Here is a 19,252-nt window from a genome sequence, read left to right on the forward strand (position 1 = left end):
TGACAAGGATACAGAGTGATGTTACGTGGTGATGATCAACTTTGGCAGGGGAAAATCCCAGCCCAAATTCTCAGCAGTATTTCCCTTTAGCAGATTTACTCAAGTCCTGATAGATGAAGGTCCTGTGGAATGAAGTGACCAGAACAAGAGAAGCCTCCTGGGAGGGCTGATCTGGCTTGGGTCTGCACATCCCTACATGGGGCAGGGGCTGTTACCTCTGCCAGTTCCCTGGGGCTTCCTTCAGGGAACCAAGGAATGCTTCCTGCTGGTAGGGCATGGTGGCCATGGTAACATAACGTTTCTGGAAGTGTCCAAGGCCAGCCTAGATGGGACTTGGAGCATCCTGCTCTAGTGGAAAATGTCCCTGCCCACGGCAGAGGGTGGAATGAGATGAGCTTCAAGGTCCATTCCAGCTCCAACCATTCTGGGATTCTATGGGATGAGTAAATTCCTGCTCGTCACCTTGGTCTGGTGTAAGACCTGTCTGGCTTAGGATGACCAAGGGAAGGGCCACAGGATGTAGAGAAGGTGCAGCTGCCTGTGCTGTGCTTTGGGGACAGGGGCACTCTCAGCCCTTCTGTGCACCTCCACGCTGCTGACGGAGCTTTGGAGCTCAGTCCCACCCTGGGCAGGCCTGGCAGGGCCATGGTGGTGTGGTCCATGGACTGGTCCCTGGTGTGGTCCATGGACTGGTCCCTGGTGTGGTCCATGGACTCCCCTGTGTCTCCTGGGCTCCCCTGCAGCTGCACTCCCTTCCCTGCCCTGCCCTGCTGTGCTGGAGGGGACACTAGAGTCCTTGTGCCTCGGTTGGAGCCATCAGCAGGTTTGCCAGGTGCTGGTTTAAATCTGGGTGAGCCAGAGCGGTGCAGGGCTCCTTCCCACGGCCAGCAGCGGTGCCTCCATCCGTGTGGCAGCACGTCCCCGGGCAGTGCCACGCCGAGCTGCCGGGCCCGGCTGGCTGTGCTGGTGACAGTGTGGGTCACCGAGGGGTGACTGTGAGCCCGGGGCAGCGTCTGTGGCTGCCCACACCGGCCTGGCGCTGGCAGGAGCTCGGGGCACAGGCTGCTGTGGATTTCTGCTCTGGGGAGCTGCTGTTCGTGGGCAGAAGTGAGCAGGGTCGGGGGAGGCCTCGCTCCCACTGCCAGGCTTCCCAGAACACTTCATTAATATGATCCTAATTGATGCAGTGTCTCACTCCCCAAAATGGCCATGGCTCAGAGCCGGCACAGCAGCCATGGTGGCCTCTGACAGGGCAGGAGGGATGGTCTGAGGGGATGGGGAGTGCAGGGGCATTGTTTGGCAGTGTCAGCACAGGCAGGCTGGGGAGTGCTGAGTGCCACTGCCCTGCCGATGGTGGCTGCATCCTCCATCCTCCCTCACAGCAGGAGCCCTGGGAGCCCTGGCTGCTGGTGTCCCTGGTGCCATACTCCTCCTTGGGGGTCTGTGGAAAGCCAGCTGCTCTTGCATCTGCCTGCCCATCTCTGCCAGGCATCTATCGACCCCCCTTGAGCTGGGATGAGAGAAATCCAAGCACACAAACCTGGCAGCAGCGTGGAGTACCCACAGAAATCATTGGGCTCCACAGAGAACGAGCAAGGCCATAGAAGCTGCACTGAAGCAGGGAGAGAATCCCACAGATCCCCTGTGTGCCCTGCTTCTGCTGCTGGAGTCCAGCCCATGGATCAGCTCAGCCTGGTGGCACCCGTGTCCTGCTGGAGAGATAGAGCCCTTCTCAAAGCCTCTTGGTCTGTTTTGCCTCCTGAGCCTCTGAGCAGGAGCATCTCTGTGAGCAGGGGAGGGAGGTGAAGAGCAGGGAGGTTCCTCTGGGCTCTGGGATGGAGTGGTGTGGGCATGACGGTACTGGCATGGGACAGCAGCCCCCACACACCAGTGGCATCCCTGAGTCACACTGGGACACACACCCAGCTCCAGTGCTCGGGCTCGGTGGCACTGGTGCCTGTGGGTGCGGGGACTTGGGACTGTGGGTGCCACCAGTGCTGGAGCTGGGGACAGGCTTACCCTGAGTGGCCACCCAGCCCTGCTCCCACACCCCAGGACAGCTCAGCCAGTAAACCCACAGGGCTGGGTAGGGATCTGTGCCCACTGGGCAGGGGTGTACAGAGTGCACCCAGAGCCAGCAGGCAGTGACATCCTGCCTGTGCTTCCCCAGGGTGACAGGCACGGGACAGGGCCACGCAGGTGGCAGCTGCCACCCCCTCCTCCTCACTTATCTCTCATGCAGATCACCTGCCCAAAGGTGGGTTTGTCTCCTTGGAGGTGCTGAAGCTCACAGCTTTACTGCACCAGGTTTTCTGGCTTGGAGCAGCCTTTGTGCCTCCTGGGAAAGCTGCTTGGGTCGGTGCTGCTCAGGGCGGGCTGTGGGCTGCACGCAGCTGATGTTTGCTTGTGGAGAGTGAAAGGATTTTGCTGAATCCATGAGAGAGGTGGGAGCTTTGCATAGGCCTGCTTTGCTTCTGCCTGGGGGGAGGCTGGGCCTTGCCTGTCCAAGGATGTTTGAAAATTAACCCTTGGAGAAGTGGGAGCTATCCCTGCTGTGCCCAGACTGTGCTTCCTCCTCCTGTGGAACTGCAGTGCCACTGGGCAGATTCTTCTCCCTGGCTGGGTGCAGTTGTCATGCACAAGAGGCTCTGAAAACGCTGGTGCAGGCTGGGGCTGTCCCTGCTCGCTGCTGGTTCTCCTGCTGCCCTGCTGGAGCTGCCGTGGCTGGGGAGCTGACACCACTGCTCTGCAGCTAGAGCCCTGCCAGCCAGCTGCTGCCCTCCAGCCACAGCCATGGGTGACAAACAGGTGGCACAGATGGCCTGAAAGGAGAGCCTGGGCCATGCCCAGGGGATGTGGTGGCACTCGGAGGTGTGTGGGCTCTGCGGTGCTGCCGTAGTAAATATTTGCTGTTCTCCAGGAAGGAGCAGGGCTGGCTGCACATCAGGAGAGCAGAACGACGTCTGGGGCAATGCACAGCTCCCATTTCCAGCAGGGAGATTTGTATGGAATCCAAACACAGCGCTGGAGCTGGGCAGGCACCCTCTGGTGACAGCTGGTAGCTGTCCTTCTGAGCGCTTGTCATCATCTCTGGGAAGGACTTTTCCCTTCTTTTTAACCAAATCTGATTTCTTCTTTGCAGGTTGTAAATCGTGCCTGAGCCGAGTGCTGAGAGCAGCCCCTGGAAGCAGCGTGAGTTTATCCTGAAAGCTTTTGTTCTCCTTTCCACATCCAACATGAGGTTGAGTGGGTTTTACAGCACAGAAAAGGTTGCTCAGCACGGAAAGGTGCTGCAGGGAGAGGCTTGTCTGCCAGGAGCCCCTGGGAATCTGGCTTGCTCCCACCAAAACAGTAAACTGCTGGGCTTGGGCTTGTTGTGGCTTTCTTTGTGTTGGGATTGCTTCCTGGTTTAGCTGGGACTTGAGCAGCAGCCCCTTTGCCCACAGAAAGGCTCCTCCAGGCTGCCCAAGTCCCTGTCCACTGCCAGAATGGGTTTGGGGTCTCAGTGTTGGGTTTCCGTGGTCTCTTTTGTGTGGAGGATCTGAGGAAGGCAGTGTGTCTGCCAAGCAGCTGTGGGGTTTTGCTGGCTGTGGATCCTTGCCCCAGGCTCAGTCCTGGGCTCACGAGGCTGGGCACAGCTGGCCTCAGGTGCATGCCAGGAAGGCTGGGAGCAAAGCACAGGAGAGGGCTGAGCTGCAGAATCCAATTGCTGTGATGCCTGAAAGAGCTGAGGGCCTGTGGTCCAGCCTCTGCAGGGACATCAGGGTGCCTCCAGCTGTTGGAGACACCGTCAGGGAAGGTTTAGGTTGGATATTAGGAAAAAATTTTTCACTGAAAGAATAATAAAATACTGGAATTGTCTTCCTAGGGAGGTGGCAGAATCACCATCTCTGGATATGTTTAAAAAAAGGACTGGACTTGGCATTTGGCGCTATGGTCTAGTTGTGGTGTCAGGGCGTAGGTTGGACCTGATGATCTAAGAGGTCTCTTCCAACCTCATTATTCTGTGATTCTGTGAATCCTCCATTCCAGAGCCCCACTGCCCAGCACAGTGACAGCCATGTGAACCAGATGTGAGCAGCTTCCAGCAGCCGTGAGGGCTGGAGAGGGCTGGGGGGACAAAGTCCTGCTTCTGCTTTGGCTCTCTGACCTGCAGAGCGAGGTGAGCCTGGGCAGAGCTGCAGCACGGCCCTCGGCCCGGGCTGAGGTGGGAGGACGATGTCCTCATCTGAAAACAGGGATGAGGAGCTCCACAGCTGCACCCCGCTGTCCTGGCTCTGTCCCAGGTGACAGAAGTGTGTGGCAGCCTGCACCACAGGGCTCAGACCCTGCTGCCCACGGGCTTTGGCTCCTGCCCACACAAGGCAACGGGTGCAGGTTCTTCATCCACAGGCTCCACACCCAGAGGGTGCTGGGCACTCCCCAGGGAATGGTCAGAGCCCCAAGGCTGCCAGAGCTCCAGGAGTGTTTGGAAAATGCTCCCAGGCACAGGGTGGGATTGTTGGGGTGCCTGTGCAGGGCTGGGGGTTGGACTGGATGGTCTTTGTGGGTCCCTTCCTCCTCAGGATATTCCATGGTCTGTGGGCAGGGGATCTGAGTCCCTGCTGAGGGCTGGATTGGGCTGCTCTGATGGGCTTCTCGGGGCTGGAGCTGGCTGTGGCTCACAGCAGGGCAGGTCTCCATGTTTGATGAGCAGTTTCCCACCAGCTCTCCTCCTCCAGGCGCTTTGCAAGATGCCAACTCCACCCGTGCCCGGGGGTGCAGGTCTGTAGGGAGAGCCAGGAGAATGGCAGGGATTGGGAGTGGGGTGAGCAGTCTGGAGTTGATCGAGGCAGAGCTGCAGGCCCAAGGTCAGTGGTGGATTTCATGTGGGTTTCATGTGCTCCTGCATGGCCTCAGTGTCCCCCGAGGCTGGGGTCAGGTGCCCTGGGCTCTGTACCCACTGGGTACCCACGGGAAGTGTTCTGCTCCTGGGCAATGCCACCAGGAAGCTCTGTCCCTGGAGGGGCTGCCAATCCCTGTTGGGGTCCCCCATGCTGGGCTGGCATGAGGAGCAGGAAGGAGGAGATGTGCCATCCCCATGGTGACTCCCGGCACCAGCCAGCCCCTTGCCCTTGCTGGTGGCTTTGGTGGCCCAGGTGCAGCTGGGGGCCCTGGCCCAGGTCTGGGTGTCTCTGGTTGCCCCTTGTATCTCCTGGGTGCTGCAGCTGTGTGCCCAGGGAGGTGTCCCCTGCTTTAGGAAGGGCTGGTGACACTTAGGTCATGGCACAGGGACTGTGGTGGCAATGAGCTTTTCCTGTCTCTGGGTTCCAGCAGCTCCCTCACTCTGGAGCTGGGTCTCACCCCCTGGTCAGGGTTCCTCTCACCCCCTGGTCAGGGTTCCTGGCTGCTGGGCTTGGCTGGGGACTGATCCTGTGCGAGCCTGACATGGTCATGCATCAGCTGGCCTGATGGTCCCTGTAGGTCCAACTGAGCTACCCCATCCTCCTCAGTGGTGCACAAGGTGTCACCATTACCTTGGGGAAAATGACACTTTGTCACCACTTCAGACCCTGACAGGGCCTTGTGGGACTGCAGAGCAGAGGATGATGATGGTGGAGAGAGTGCTTGGCCCTTCCTTTGGACAGGAGAAGATGGGGGAAGGCAGGGCTGAGCTTGTGACAGGACTGGGCTCCTTTTGGTGCCTTCTCTTGCTCTGGGTGCAGTTCCCCTCCTCAAGCTCCCCTCCTCCTCCAGCCCACTGCTTCCCAGAGTGTCTTGCCCAGGGAGCAGCTGATCTGCCCTGGTGCCACATCCCAGCACAAGGCAGCTGAACCTGTGGTCCCTGACTTCATCTGCGGGCAGCAGGAAGGATGGGAGCAGCTCTGGGCCAGTCCCTGGCAGGGTGAGGGTGTTCCACAAGGGCTGCAGCACCCCTGCCTGCTCCTGGCATGCAGCCCAGGTGCCTTGCTGGTGCTCCACAGAGGGCAGTGGCACCTGAACTGGGCTCTCAGGGCACTGGCTCTGCCATCACATCCTTTGGCTCAGCCTCCCTGCCCTGCTGCACCAGAACATTCCAGGGCTGCTCTCTGGTGCCATCCCTGTGTGAGGCTTGGAGGAGGAGGGCAGGGATGACTGCAGGCTGGTGCTCCTGCTCCCTGCCCGGGCTGACTTGGCTGTGGCACCTTTAGGACAGTCACTCCCCATCCCAAAAAGCAGGGGGGGTCATCAGGGCAGGGCCAGCTCCGGGCAGGGCAGGGCCAGCCCCCAGAAACCCCCAGGCAGAGCCCCGGGGCTGTGGGGGTGTGTCACTGGGGGTTCAGCCCCACAGCTCTGTCGCAGGCAGTTTTTAATCCTGCAGAGCTCAGGTGAGCACGGAGCACCTGCTGAGGCCCCCTCCACACCCTGGGCAGGATTAGGTCCCTGTAAGGGGAATTGGCCCAGGGCACTGCACAGATCCCCTGTGGCCTGAGAAGAGCTGTGGGGCTGTTTCACAGAGCAGCTGGGGGGATGAGGCTGCTCTGTGCTCCCTGCCTTCCACCTCTGGCTGCAGCAGGACCCTGGCAAGGCTGGCAGTCCTGGCCCAGCCAGTGGGAGCTGGCAGTGCTGCCTGTGGGTACCAGGGCAGTGCCCTGCCTGTTCCTGCCCTGCCCCAGGGCTGCTGCTGCACTTTCCTCTTGATTTGGGGCCCATCCTGGCTGCGAGACGTGCCTTGGTCAACGAGCCTTGCTCTGTGCCATCCCAGCTGCTGGGGCTGAGCAAACAGGTTTGTGGTATGTGGCAATGTGGGCCCGGGAGGCAGGGGGAGCTGCCAGCTCCCTCACACTCTTGGAAAAGGCTGGCTGCTGGCCAAACCCCTGCTTGCCTTGGCTGAGCCTTTCACCTCTTGTGCATCGCAGCACTCCGGAGCTGGGCTCTCCCCATGCTGGGTCACAGCGGGGCAGCCTGGCTCTGACCCCTGTGCCTGGCTGTTGGAGCCTCCTTGGCCAGAGCCACGCTGGGATCCTGCCCCTCCTGTGGCAGGCAGGGCTGTGTGCTCAGGCAGCAGGAGCTGGGGCTCTCCTGGGAAGATGCAGCTCTGCTGCTCTGGTGGCCCCCCGCTCACCCAAGCCCTCGCAGGTGATGGAGAGCTTTGGTCCCACCCTGCCCACTCCTCCTGGCCAAGGGTTGGAAGGGCTGGGCTGGGCTGGGCCAGCTCCTGCCTGCTGCACTGGGGATCCCTGTGGGGCTGGGGGGAGAGGAGGAGCTGTCTGCTCTCACATCCCCGTGGAGGAGGATTTGCCACCTGGGACTGGTGTTTCAACAGCTTTTCTGGCACAGCAGGGCCCAAGGGATGTGGAGCTGTGGGCAGTATCTGAGCAGGCCCAGTGGGGGCTGGGGATCTGCAGGACTTGCTCCCAGGGGAACAACAGAGGCTGGGCCATGTTCAGGAGAGCACCTGCCCTGGTGCTGGTGTGCTCTGGGACATCATCTTCCAACAGCACCTCTCTGGCTTCTTCCAGCCTGTTTCCCACAGCCCTTGCTGTTCTTTCCTTTATTATGGGGCCCCCTGTGCAGCAGGCAGGACACTTGGTGGGGCACTGCACAGAGCTGTCAGAGCCTCAGGCCACTGGGCTTGCTGGATGGAGTGGGAGGTTGGGGATCCTTGCCGCTGGTGTCACCTGTCTGGCTCCTATGTGCATGCTGTCATTGAGAGCAGCCAGAGCTGAGACTGTGCTGTCACTCCACCTGCCCAGCCCTGCCTTCCTCCGGCCAAAATCCCAGGGATGGCAGCACAGCCCCTGATGTGGGGGCAGGTGGCTGGGCAGGAGCGCTGCACCTCCCGTTCCTCACGCGAGCTGGTGCTCCATGATGGGTTTTGGGTGGGAAACGGGGGCTGGCTGGATTCGGGAGGGTGAGGGAAGGAGAGGCTGCCCGAATCCCATTCTGGATTCAGCTCGGCTTTTGTGCACCAGGCTGCTCAGCTGCGAGGGAGAAGGTGCCCAGGTTGCCGGGGAGACAGAGCCGTGGGATGTGGCGATGCTGCGGCCCAGAGATTGTGTCACCCCCCTGCTGCCACCAGGAGCAGCCCCAGGGACAGTCCCTGAGGCTGCTGCAGGGACACAGTGCTCAGCCATGTGGGGCCCTGGTGCTCTGAGCACCCTCCTCTGTGGCTCCTGGTGCCTGTGGCTGCCCTGGGTGGTGCCCTGAGGTCAGGGCAGGCTGGGAGGTCGGGGGGCTGAGGGTGCTCCTGGAATGGAGCAGGGCCCAGAGGCATCTCCAGGTGTGTCCCCTGTGCCAGCCCAAGCAGGGTGATGCTGTCTGGGGGGGCCGGTGGCCTTGCCAGCACTCAGCTGATTCCCCTGCTGACCAAGATGGGCAGCACCAACTCTTGGAAAGTCCAGGCTTCTCTCCTCTTCTCAGAAGGGTCACGGATCCCCTTCAGGTCCCCAAGGGGTGACCAGGGCTGGTGAGCAGAAGCACACAGTGCTGTGCCAGTCCAGGCTGGCTGGGACAGAGGGCTCAGGCTGGGGTGGACCTGGCTGAGCTGGAGCCACCTCTGACTTTGTGGTCCTGGTCCTGCCTGAAGCTTTCCCAGTTTAGCTGGGAGGGCAGGAGTTGTGCCAGACTCTGCCAGGGCTGGTGCATGGTCCAAGAGCTCCTGGACACAAATTGCTGTGTTGGGACTTGCTGTGGTGGGGCCAGACCAGCTGTGACAGTGGGATCCCTGCTCCCAATGGATGCTCAGGGTGCCTGGGCTGGGACCCTCCTCTCAGAGCAGGAGGCTTTGGTGGTTCTGGTGGTTCTCTCAGGCTCTGCCTCTCTTGGGCTCTGCCCTTGGGTGTGGTGGGGAGGCTTTGCTCAGGTTTGCTTTTTGTTTCCTCTTTATTTATTTATTATTATGTTTTTAAGCTTTTCCTTCAGCCCTTCCTTCTCTTGTCATTTAATTGTCCAAGTTCCCTGAATACTTGTCACCTGCCTGGGGGTAGAATTTGAGACACATCAAAGGTAGCTGAGCTTCTGCAGGCACTGAGCGAACATCCTCTGGGAGCTGGGGAGAGATTAAACAGCAAGGGAAAAAAACCAGCTGCTGTGCTCAGGTTTGGCCAGGAGGTAAAATGGAAGGGCTGGGGGAGATCAAGGGAAAGGCAGCAATATTGGCTTTCCAGAAAATGTCTGCCCCGTGCCTGGGAGGGGCTGGCATGGGGGTCCCTCGGTGTGGGGAGGCCTCGGAGGAGCTGGCTGGGGGAGCAGAGGCTGGAGCAGCTCTGCAGGCAGAGCTGAGGGCTCTGAGAGCCCCTGGGGTGCCTTTGGAGAGCTGTGGCTCGGGCTGGCCCTGCTGAACGACAGCTCCCTGCTGCTGGCTGGGGCAGGAGCGGGGCAGGGAGCAGTGCCAGGGCAGAGCTGGTGGCACACCTGGGGTCCCACAGGAGAGCCCAGCCTGGGAGCAGAGCTGCAGCCTGCGCTGGGCTGAGCCAGGCTCCAACTGCAGCTCAGCAGGGGCAAAAAGGAGTTTTCAGCTTTGTCCTTGGGAGTGAGACAAAGCAAATGAAATAAATCCCAAGCAGTGGCAGCTTGTGGTGTCAGGCCTGGATCGAGGCAGCGCTTGCAGAGGTGTCAGCACCTCGGGCTCTGGCAGAAGGCAGTGCCAGCTTCACCTCCCAGGCCTTGGCAGAGCAGCCTTTGGTGGCTCCTGGGGCTGCCCTGCCCTAGTGGGGCCTGTGACCAGCCCCCCGAGCCTTGGTGAACCTGCACTCAGGGAAGAATGGATTTTTGGGGATGTTTCTTTTGGTTTAAAACCCTTATAGCAACAGGCATTTTGTTGCAGAAAATAGCTGCTTAACATATCTTTTAAAAAAGCCCCAAAATAACCCACCTAATATATTCTCCTCCACTTCCCTGAGAAACCTTAGGGATTGATGCTGCTGGTGGGTGAGCCAGTGTGGGATGCTGTGCCCCAGCATATCCATGTGCCAGCAGGGATGGATGCCCTGGCTGGGGGTGAGGGGAGCTGGGGACTTTGGGGAACAGCCAGCTGCAGCTCTCTCAGGCTCCTTTAGTGCCAAGGGGGCAGTGCCAGGGTGGGGAGCTCATGGAAGCCTCCTTGTGCTGGTGGATGCATAGATTTCCTGCAGCACAGTGATCAGTCAGATTTTCAGGTGCCAAGTCAAAGGGAAAGCTTTTGGGTTTACTCTCTGCCACTGACCTGTGGGTGGTCAGAGCTCTGCTAGAAACACCAATGCTGGAGGTAGTTTAAGGAAGCCCCCAAAGGTCTATTTTCCAGCAGTGGTTTTCCATGGTTAATGCAGCAGTTTGCTGCTACTCTTTGCAGCCAGGTAATCTGTCTTCCCTCGGAAGGGAGAGGAACAGCAGCATAAATTGCAGGCAGGACCCAAAAAGACATTTGCAAGAGCAATTCTCTTCCTTGAGCTTCTGCCTGTTTCACTTACAGATCTGCTGCTCTTCTCCTTTGAACTTGTACCATTTTCTTCCATGCAAATGGATTTTGAGGTGTTTGGAGGGATGCTGGCCTCTGTTGGCTAAGGGTGTTCAGCCTGGAGAAGAGAAACTTCCAGAGAGGACTTAAAGCCCCTTCCAGAGCCTAAAGGGGCTCCAGGAGAGCTGGAGAGGGACTGGGGACGAGGGTCTGGAGGGACAGGACACTGGGAATGGCTCCCACTGCCAGAGGGCAGGGATGGATGGGACATTGGGAATTGGGAATTGTTCCCTGGGAGGGTGGGCAGGCCCTGGCTCAGGTGCCCAGAGCAGCTGTGGCTGCCCCTGGATCCCTGGCAGTGCCCAAGGCCAGGCTGGACAGGGCTTGGAGCAGCCTGGGACAGTGGGAGGTGTCCCTGCCATGGCAGTGGTGGCACTGGATGAGCTTTAAGGTCCCACCAAAACCAGTCTGGGATCCCAGTCAGCTGGACTGGCTCTTGAGATGGGCTCAGATGTGATGAAGGTGTTTCCATGTGTCCTTTCTGTTCCCTACATGGCATTTTTCAGTTTCTGGAGGCAGCAGCTGGACTGGGGTGGGAGGGTCTCATCTGGAAGTGCTGCTGCCTTTCCTGGAGGCCTTTGGGCGAGGGGGGCTGAGCTGTGGGGTCAGCTCAGAGTGCAGAGGAGCACGTCCCAATGGAGCCATCCTGCTGCTGCAGCACCAAGGGGGAGCCTGGCAGGCCCCAGGGCTGGTTCCTGGCAGGTTCCCAGCCCCCCTCTGCTGCCAGGCTCTGCAGCAGGGCCCGTGCTGCTGGCAGGGCTGCACTGGCTCTGCGCGATGCTGGTCGCTAAGCAACCAGCAGAGGTGAAGCTTCCTGGGTACCATTCACAGCACAGCCCTGCCTGCATCCCTGCTGAGCCCTGCCTGCATCCCTGCTGAGCCCTGCCTGCATCCCTGCCTGCATCCCTGCTGAGCCCTGCCTGCATCCCTGCCTGCATCCCTGCCTGCATCCCTGCCTGCATCCCTGCTGAGCCCTGCCTGCATCCCTGCCTGAGCCCTGCCTGAGCCCTGCCTGCATCCCTGCTGAGCCCTGCCTGCATCCCTGCCTGCATCCCTGCTGAGCCCTGCCTGCATCCCTGCCTGCATCCCTGCTGAGCCCTGCCTGCATCCCTGCCTGCATCCCTGCTGAGCCCTGCCTGCATCCCTGCTGAGCCCTGCCTGCATCCCTGCCTGCATCCCTGCCTGCATCCCTGCCTGCATCCCTGCCTGCATCCCTGCCTGCTTCCCTGCCTGCATCCCTGCCTGCATCCCTGCCTGCATCCCTGCCTGCATCCCTGCCTGCATCCCTGCTGAGCCCTGCCTGCATCCCTGCTGAGCCCTGCCTGCATCCCTGCCTGAGCCCTGCCTGCATCCCTGCCTGAGCCCTGCCTGCATCCCTGCCTGCATCCCTGCCTGCATCCCTGCTGAGCCCTGCCTGCATCCCTGCCTGCATCCCTGCCTGCATCCCTGCATGCATCCCTGCCTGCATCCCTGCTGAGCCCTGCCTGAGCCCTGCCTGCATCCCTGCTGAGCCCTGCCTGCATCCCTGCTGAGCCCTGCCTGCATCCCTGCCTGCTTCCCTGCCTGCATCCCTGCTGAGCCCTGCCTGCATCCCTGCCTGCATCCCTGCCTGAGCCCTGCCTGCATCCCTGCCTGCATCCCTGCTGAGCCCTGCCTGCATCCCTGCCTGCATCCCTGCCTGAGCCCTGCCTGCTTCCCTGCCTGCATCCCTGCCTGCATCCCTGCTGAGCCCTGCCTGCATCCCTGCCTGCATCCCTGCTGAGCCCTGCCTGCATCCCTGCCTGCATCCCTGCCTGCATCCCTGCTGAGCCCTGCCTGCATCCCTGCCTGCATCCCTGCCTGCATCCCTGCTGAGCCCTGCCTGCATCCCTGCCTGCATCCCTGCTGAGCCCTGCCTGCATCCCTGCTGAGCCCTGCCTGCATCCCTGCCTGCATCCCTGCCTGAGCCCTGCCTGCATCCCTGCTGAGCCCTGCCTGCATCCCTGCCTGCATCCCTGCCTGCATCCCTGCCTGAGCCCTGCCTGAGCCCTGCCTGAGCCCTGCCTGCTTCCCTGCCTGCATCCCTGCATGCATCCCTGCATGCATGCCTGCCTGCATCCCTGCCTGAGCCCTGCCTGCTCTGGCATCCTCACATCCTCCCAGGCAGCTTGGTGGGAGCTCCTGCTGCCCACACCCCCCTGTCCTGGGGCAGGAGAGCATCACCAAACCCTGGTTTGGGATTTCTCTGCCCAAGATCACCCAGACCTTTTCCTGGGGAAGTAAGATGTCTTGGAGCTCTGTTGACCCTTTTGCTTGGGATTCCCACCTCAGCACTATTTCCCTGCCTGGCTCTAGGAAGCAGGGCCAAAGGAGGGCAGCCCCAAGGCTCCTGCACCCTGAGACTCCCTGCAGCCCTCTGGCTGGGCTGGGGGCTGGCTGTGGAATGCTGTGGGAGCAGTTTTCCCCTCTGGGACAGTTGTGCTTGAGGAGCCTGGGTGCCTTGGGTCCTCCTCAGGCTGTGTCTGTTTGTGACAGGGACACGCAGGCTGGCACAGGAGGGCTGGGTGTCCCTCAGGGTGACCCCAGCCCTGCCTGGGCACCTTGTGGCCTTGGCACTGGGAGGGTGTTTGGCTCAGGTGACATCCTGCAGGTGGGAAGGAGCCTTCCCTGTCTGCCTGGAGGATGGGGAGGATGTTCTGGGGTGGCTTTAGCCCTTCAGTGCCTCGCCAGGGCTGGTGCATGGCTTGTCATGGCACTGGTGGATGTTGTGTGCTGAGTGTGGAGCACCTGCTTTGTCCCCAGCCTTCTCCTGTCCAGCCAGTGCTCCTTGCTGGACTTTGCTGGAGGAGCTGAAAGCCCCAGATGTGCCATCAGATCATGAATTTCCTCTCTGTCCACTCCTGGTGCATTCCCCACTCTGCTGACTGTGCAAGCCATGCCTTTTGAAAAGTCAGTGTTTCCCTGGAAGAGGCACATTCCTGGCTCTATGGGGCTGCCTGGAGTGATGGACGGGACAAGCTGGGCAGCCTTTGGCTGTGCAGGAAGCCCCAGTGGACTGCCAGAGCCCTGGGCCCTTCCCTGGTGCTCAGGCAGTGGGGTGGGTTTGTTTTGGATCTTGCCATGAGGATCTGTCCCTGATGCACCCCCTGCTCCCAAGTGCCCCACCCATGGGATCCTGTGCTCTGGGCTGAGTTTTGGGGTCCCTGTGAGCCTGCAGGCTGGTGTGGCTGAGCTGGCAGGAAGGTGCTGTGTGACAGCTGTCCCTGGTGAGCAGCAGGGATGGCTCTCAGGGAGCTGAGACTGCCTGGGAGCAGAGGATGGTTTTTCATTACTGGTGACAGAGAAAAACTTCTGCTTGTGCTGCTGAGTGGCTGTCCCAGGGAGGGAGTGAGGGGATTGGGCTGGAACTGGAGAGCTCTGGAATAGCATCATCCCCCTGTCACCTCCGTGGGCTGTGGGACTGTGGAGCTGCTGGGCACGTACAGCCAAGGCCCTGGTGTGGCTGAGGGCATCAGTGGGGCTTGGCTTTTGGAGGTGAGATGGGAGGGACCTGTGGTGCCAAGGAAAGCAGCAAAGTCCCCAGGGAGGTGCTGTGACACCAGGGCTCAGTGGTGGCACATGATGGTGCTGCTGGTCCCATCCTGCCCTGGTGGGAGCAGAGGGAGAAACCAGGGTGGGACGGGGGGCTGTGGGCTCTGCTGGCTTTTGCCTCTCCCTGCTCTGTGGTGTCTGGGCTGTGCTTCCACCTTGAGAGGCACTGGGTGCCCGCAGGGGCTGACTCAGGGCTGTCCCCCCGCCAGCTGGGACATCTCCATTTGGGCGTTAATGAGGTTGTGGAAGGTGTTTCTTGGCTTCTGAGGGGACACAGCAACTCCTTCCTGGACTTGTTTACTCAGCTGGGAGGTGTCACTCCAAAGGGGGGGAGTGAAACCTTGCTTAAAGTGGCCCCAAATTTCCCATGTCTGTCAAAAGGCCCATGTCCTGAGTGCGAGGGGGAGCAGGGAGGACACTGCCTTTGCATCCTGGCGGGCCCGGAGGAGGAGGAGGCGCCTCAGCCCCATCCCCCTGGCATGCAGCAGAGGCCATGTTCCTCTTTCCTGGTTTTTCCTGGTGCCAGAAGGGCTGGGTCCAGGGCAAGCTGGAAGGAGGGCTTGGTCTCTGGGGATGGGCTCTGCCCCGGCTGCTCTCAGCACTGGCAGCTGGCATGGTGAGCTGCCATGGCTGCCTGACTCCAGCCTGGCTCGGGGGATGACTCCCTGTCAATTTGGTGGCTTCTTTTCCCCCCGCTAACTTTCTCACGATTCATTTTTGACATGTGGCACAATGCTCTGGAGCTGCAGGGATGCTGATCTTCATTTCCAGGGCATCCTTTTGTGGAATAAGCTCAGGCTGCTCCATTAACCCCGGCTCGGGGGCTGGCACCGGGGCAGGAGGGCACTGCCCGTCCCCTGCAGGCGCTGATGCCAGGGGAGGATGTGGAGGGAGGCCCTTTGCTGCCTGGCAGCAGGGTCAGATGTCTCCGTGCTGCCTGGCTCGGGCATGATGAGCGAGCAGATGTCTGGGCTCCTGGCAACTGCTGACATCATGTAAATCCATAATTGCCCAAACACTCATTCAACACGTGTCAGTTAAGGCTGGGCTGGCTGCAGCAGAGCAGGGAGGTGGGAGAGCCCCACACCACGGCCTCTTTTTAAGTGGTGGATCCAGAAGCTTGTGGAGGTGTCACAGAGGACCACTGCCCTCATGTGAGTGTGTTCCCATGAGATCATCCCACCCTTACTGCCTTTGCTCTCCTATTTTTCCCCACTTGACCCAGTTCTTGACTTGGCAGCTCCACCCTGGCTGTCACACTCCGTGTGATGACAAGCTGCTGTCTGCTCTGTCTGCTCCAGTGGTGCCTCAGCCAGGCCTTGGCTCCTTCTCCCTGGCTCAGCATCCCTGGGCAACTGCAGGTCAGTGGAGCTGGGCACACCAGCTCGACAGCTCGAGCCTGCCAGGCTGCCTCGGGGCAGGACAGCACCCACCTGTCTGGACAAAGGTGTCTGAAGTCGTCAGCAAAGCCCTGCAGGGCCTGTCCCCAGGAAGGGACCGGTCCAGCCAGCCTGGAGGAGCCCTTCCTGCCCTCCTTGGTCAGGCAGGCTGGGCTGGACCTGTCATCAGTGCCAGAGGGACAGGAGTGGACACGTCTCAGTGGTTTCCCTGGGAGCAGCCTCCCGTGGTCAGTCCATGGTGATTTCCTCCCCAAGCAGGTTCAGATCTCTGAGTTCTTCCCTTCCTGAGCTGCAGAACCATTCAGACTGGAAAAGACCTCCAAGGTCATCGACTCCAACCTGTGACTGATCACCACCTTGTCAACTAAGCTGTACCCTGAGTGCCACATGCAGTCATTTCCTGACCATTTTTAGGGATGGGGACTCCACCACCTGCCTGGGCAGTCTTTCCAATGCCTGCAGACCTTTCAGTGAAGACATTTTCAAAATACCCAGTCTAAAACTCTACTGGTGCAACATGAGGCTGTTCCCTCTCCTCTTGTCCTTGTTCCCTGGGAGCCCCCTCAGGGAGTTTTGCAGAGCCAGAAGGTGCCCCTTGAGTTTCCTTTTCTCCAGGCTGAGCCCCTTTCCAGGCTCCCTCAGCTGCTCCTGGTGCTCCAGCCCCTTCCCCAGCTCTGTTCCCTTCCCTGGACATGCTCCAGCCCCTCAAGGGCTCTCTTGTGAGGGGCCCTAACTGGGCACAGCACTCAAGATGAGGAGCTGGTGCTGCCGTGGTGTGGGACAGCTGAGGTCATGTTGGCAGGACAAGGTGACAGAGCTCATGGGGCTGGTGTGAAACCTGCTCAGAGGCTGAAGGGAAGAGGGAATGCTCACTTCCTGCCTTTCATGCTGCCCTTCATGTTCCCAGTGTGATGTTTTTGAGCTCAGTCCCGTCCTGCTGGGCAGGAGAACAACGTGCTCTCTGCTCTGACAGCCATCCAAACGCTGCTGGCCAAGGGAGCTGGCTCGGAGGGGGCTGGGGCATGTGGCCCTGGCCCTGCTCATGCCGTGGGGACAGTGATGGTGTGTGGGGTGAGGCTCGTGGGGAGCAGAGGGACGATGCCTGCAGGCGGCTGTTGGCAGCAGGGAGGGTGGGGTGAGGTGGGTGGTGGTGGCAGGGGAGGAGCACAGCCTCTCCCCATGTCCCTCTGCTCCTGCAGGAGTTGAGGTGCCTGTGGGAGGCAGTGTGAGACCAGCAGGGACCTGCTTTAATGTGAATGGAGAACACAGGAGAGATTGTGACTGTCTGGGAAAAGACTTGGAGGCTAAAACACCCGTCTGTGTGACTGCCCTGAGGAGCCCTGAGGAAACAGCTGGACCTGAGGAGGGAGCATGGAGGGGAGGCTTGAGAAGAGTGTACAGGGATAAGAGGTCAGAGAAAGTTTTGCACCAGAGGCAAATTTCGGTGCTGTGATCACAAAGCTGTGCTGTCCCAGCTAACGGGGACCTGCAGGAGCCAGGCAGGGAAGAGTGAGCCCCAAGGTCCATGGGGCTGCAGGCAGAAGGCTCTGCTCCCTTGGGAGCAGCCAAGCCCTGCAGGCAGGAGGAGCTGGATGGGTGGGGCTGGGCCCCAGCACCCTCCTGGGTGCTGCAGGGGCCTCCCTGGCAGCTCCACAGCACTCTGGAGACTTGCTGCTCTCAGAGAGCCTCCGCATCAGCCCTGGGAAGGAGCGGGGCTGGAACTGATGGACCTGAGCAGGCACTTCCCACTTGGGCTGGAGTCAGGTCCTGCTGGTTGGGTGATGGTTGTAGAGGGCTTCTGTGAGCCCCCAGGGCTGTTGGCTTTTCCAGGACTGAGCTGTCCCTGTCATTCAGTCTCTGCAGGGCTGGGCCATAGGGGTCACGGAGGCCTGGTGACAGTGGGGAGCTGCAGAGTTTCCTTCCAAGAGTGGAAAGGCAGATGGAGCTTTGCCCTGGCTGCTCCAGACAGGGACAACAGCCCAGATCTGGAGAGAGGGAGGGAGAGAGGGAGGAAGGGAAGTTTGCTGAGATGGAGAACAATTCTCTAAGCTGAGGATAAAGCCCTGGTGGAGGTGGTCGTGCAGGAGAGGACTTATGGAATCCCAGACTGGTTTGGGTGGGAAGGGACCCTAAAGCTCATCTTGTCCCACCCTCTGCCATGGCAGGGACACCATCCACTGTCCCAGGCTGCTCCAAGCCCTGTCCAGCCTGGCCTTGGACACATCCAGGGATCCAGGTACAGCCACAGCTGCTCTGGGCACCCTGTGCCAGGGCCTCACCACCTTCACAAGGAAGAATTTCTTCTTAACATCTGATCTAAATCTCTCTTGGTTTAATTTGGAGTGGTTCTCTCTTGTCCTATCATTCTCTCTCCATGTAAAAACTCTCTCTGTTTCCAGCACCCTTAGGCACTGGGAGGGGCTCTGAGCTCTCCCTGGAGCGCTCAGTCCACCAGGTGAGCATCCCCAGCTCTCCCAGCCTGTCCCAGAGCAGGGGGCTCCAGCCCTGTGGCATTGTCCCACTCTCCTCTCCACTGCAGACCCTTCAGGGCTCACCGGGGTGGATGGATGGATGGGGGATGAATGGATGATGGATGGATGGATGGATGGATGGATGGATGGATGGATGGATGGATGATGGATGGGTGGATGGATGGATGGATGATGGATGGATGGATGATGGATGGATGGATGATGGATGGATGGGTGGATGGATGGATGATGGATGAATGGATGATGGATGGATGGATGGATGATGGATGGGTGGATGGATGGATGGATGGATGGATGATGGATGGATGGATGATGGATGGATGGATGATGGATGGGTGGATGGATGGATGGATGGATGATGGATGGGTGGATGGATGATGGATGGATGATGGATGGATGATGGATGGATGGATGATGGATGGATGATGGATGGATGGGTGGATGGATGGATGATGGATGGATGGATGGATGATGGATGGATGATGGATGGATGATGGACGGATGGATAATGGATGGATGGATGATGGATGGATGATGGATGGATGATGGATGGATGGATGATGGATGGATGGGTGGATGGATGGATGATGGATGGATGGATGGATGGATGGATGATGGATGGGTGGATGGATGGATGATGGATGGATGGATGATGGATGGATGGATGATGGATGGATGGATGGATGGATGATGGATGGGTGGATGGATGGATGATGGATGGATGATGGATGGATGATGGATGGATGGGTGGATGGATGGATGGGTGGATGGATGGATGATGGATGGATGGATGGATGATGGATGGATGATGGATGGATGATGGATGGATGGATAATGGATGGATGGATGATGGATGGATGATGGATGGATGATGGATGGATGGATGATGGATGGATGGGTGGATGGATGGATGATGGATGGATGGATGGATGGATGGATGATGGATGGGTGGATGGATGGATGATGGATGGATGGATGATGGATGGATGGATGATGGATGGATGGATGGATGGATGATGGATGGGTGGATGGATGGATGATGGATGGATGATGGATGGATGGGTGGATGGATGGATGATGGATGGATGGATGGATGATGGATGGATGATGGATGGATGATGGATGGATGGATAATGGATGGATGGATGATGGATGGATGGATGGATGATGGATGGATGATGGATGGATGATGGATGGATGGATGATGGATGGATGGATGATGGATGGATGGGTGGATGGATGGATGGATGATGGATGGATGGGTGGATGGATGGATGGGTGGATGGATGGATGATGGATGGATGGATGGATGATGGATGGATGATGGATGGATG

General features: G+C 59.5%; 1 protein-coding gene across 15 annotated transcripts in view; it reads left to right on the forward strand.

Annotated features, from left to right (window-relative positions):
- Positions 1 to 19,252, forward strand: part of EPB41L1 (erythrocyte membrane protein band 4.1 like 1) — a 65,531-nt gene that overhangs the window by 5,778 nt on the left and 40,501 nt on the right. For all 15 annotated transcript variants that reach the window (XM_031506561.2, XM_021548112.2, XM_021548113.2 and 12 more), the window contains exon 2: positions 3,143 to 3,192. The gene's annotated coding sequence lies outside the window, so the exon portion shown is untranslated. The remainder of the gene's footprint in view (positions 1 to 3,142; positions 3,193 to 19,252) is intronic.

The sequence above is a fragment of the Lonchura striata genome, chromosome 17 (genome assembly GCF_046129695.1).
Source record: "Lonchura striata isolate bLonStr1 chromosome 17, bLonStr1.mat, whole genome shotgun sequence".
Classification (NCBI taxonomy): Eukaryota; Metazoa; Chordata; class Aves; order Passeriformes; family Estrildidae; genus Lonchura; species Lonchura striata.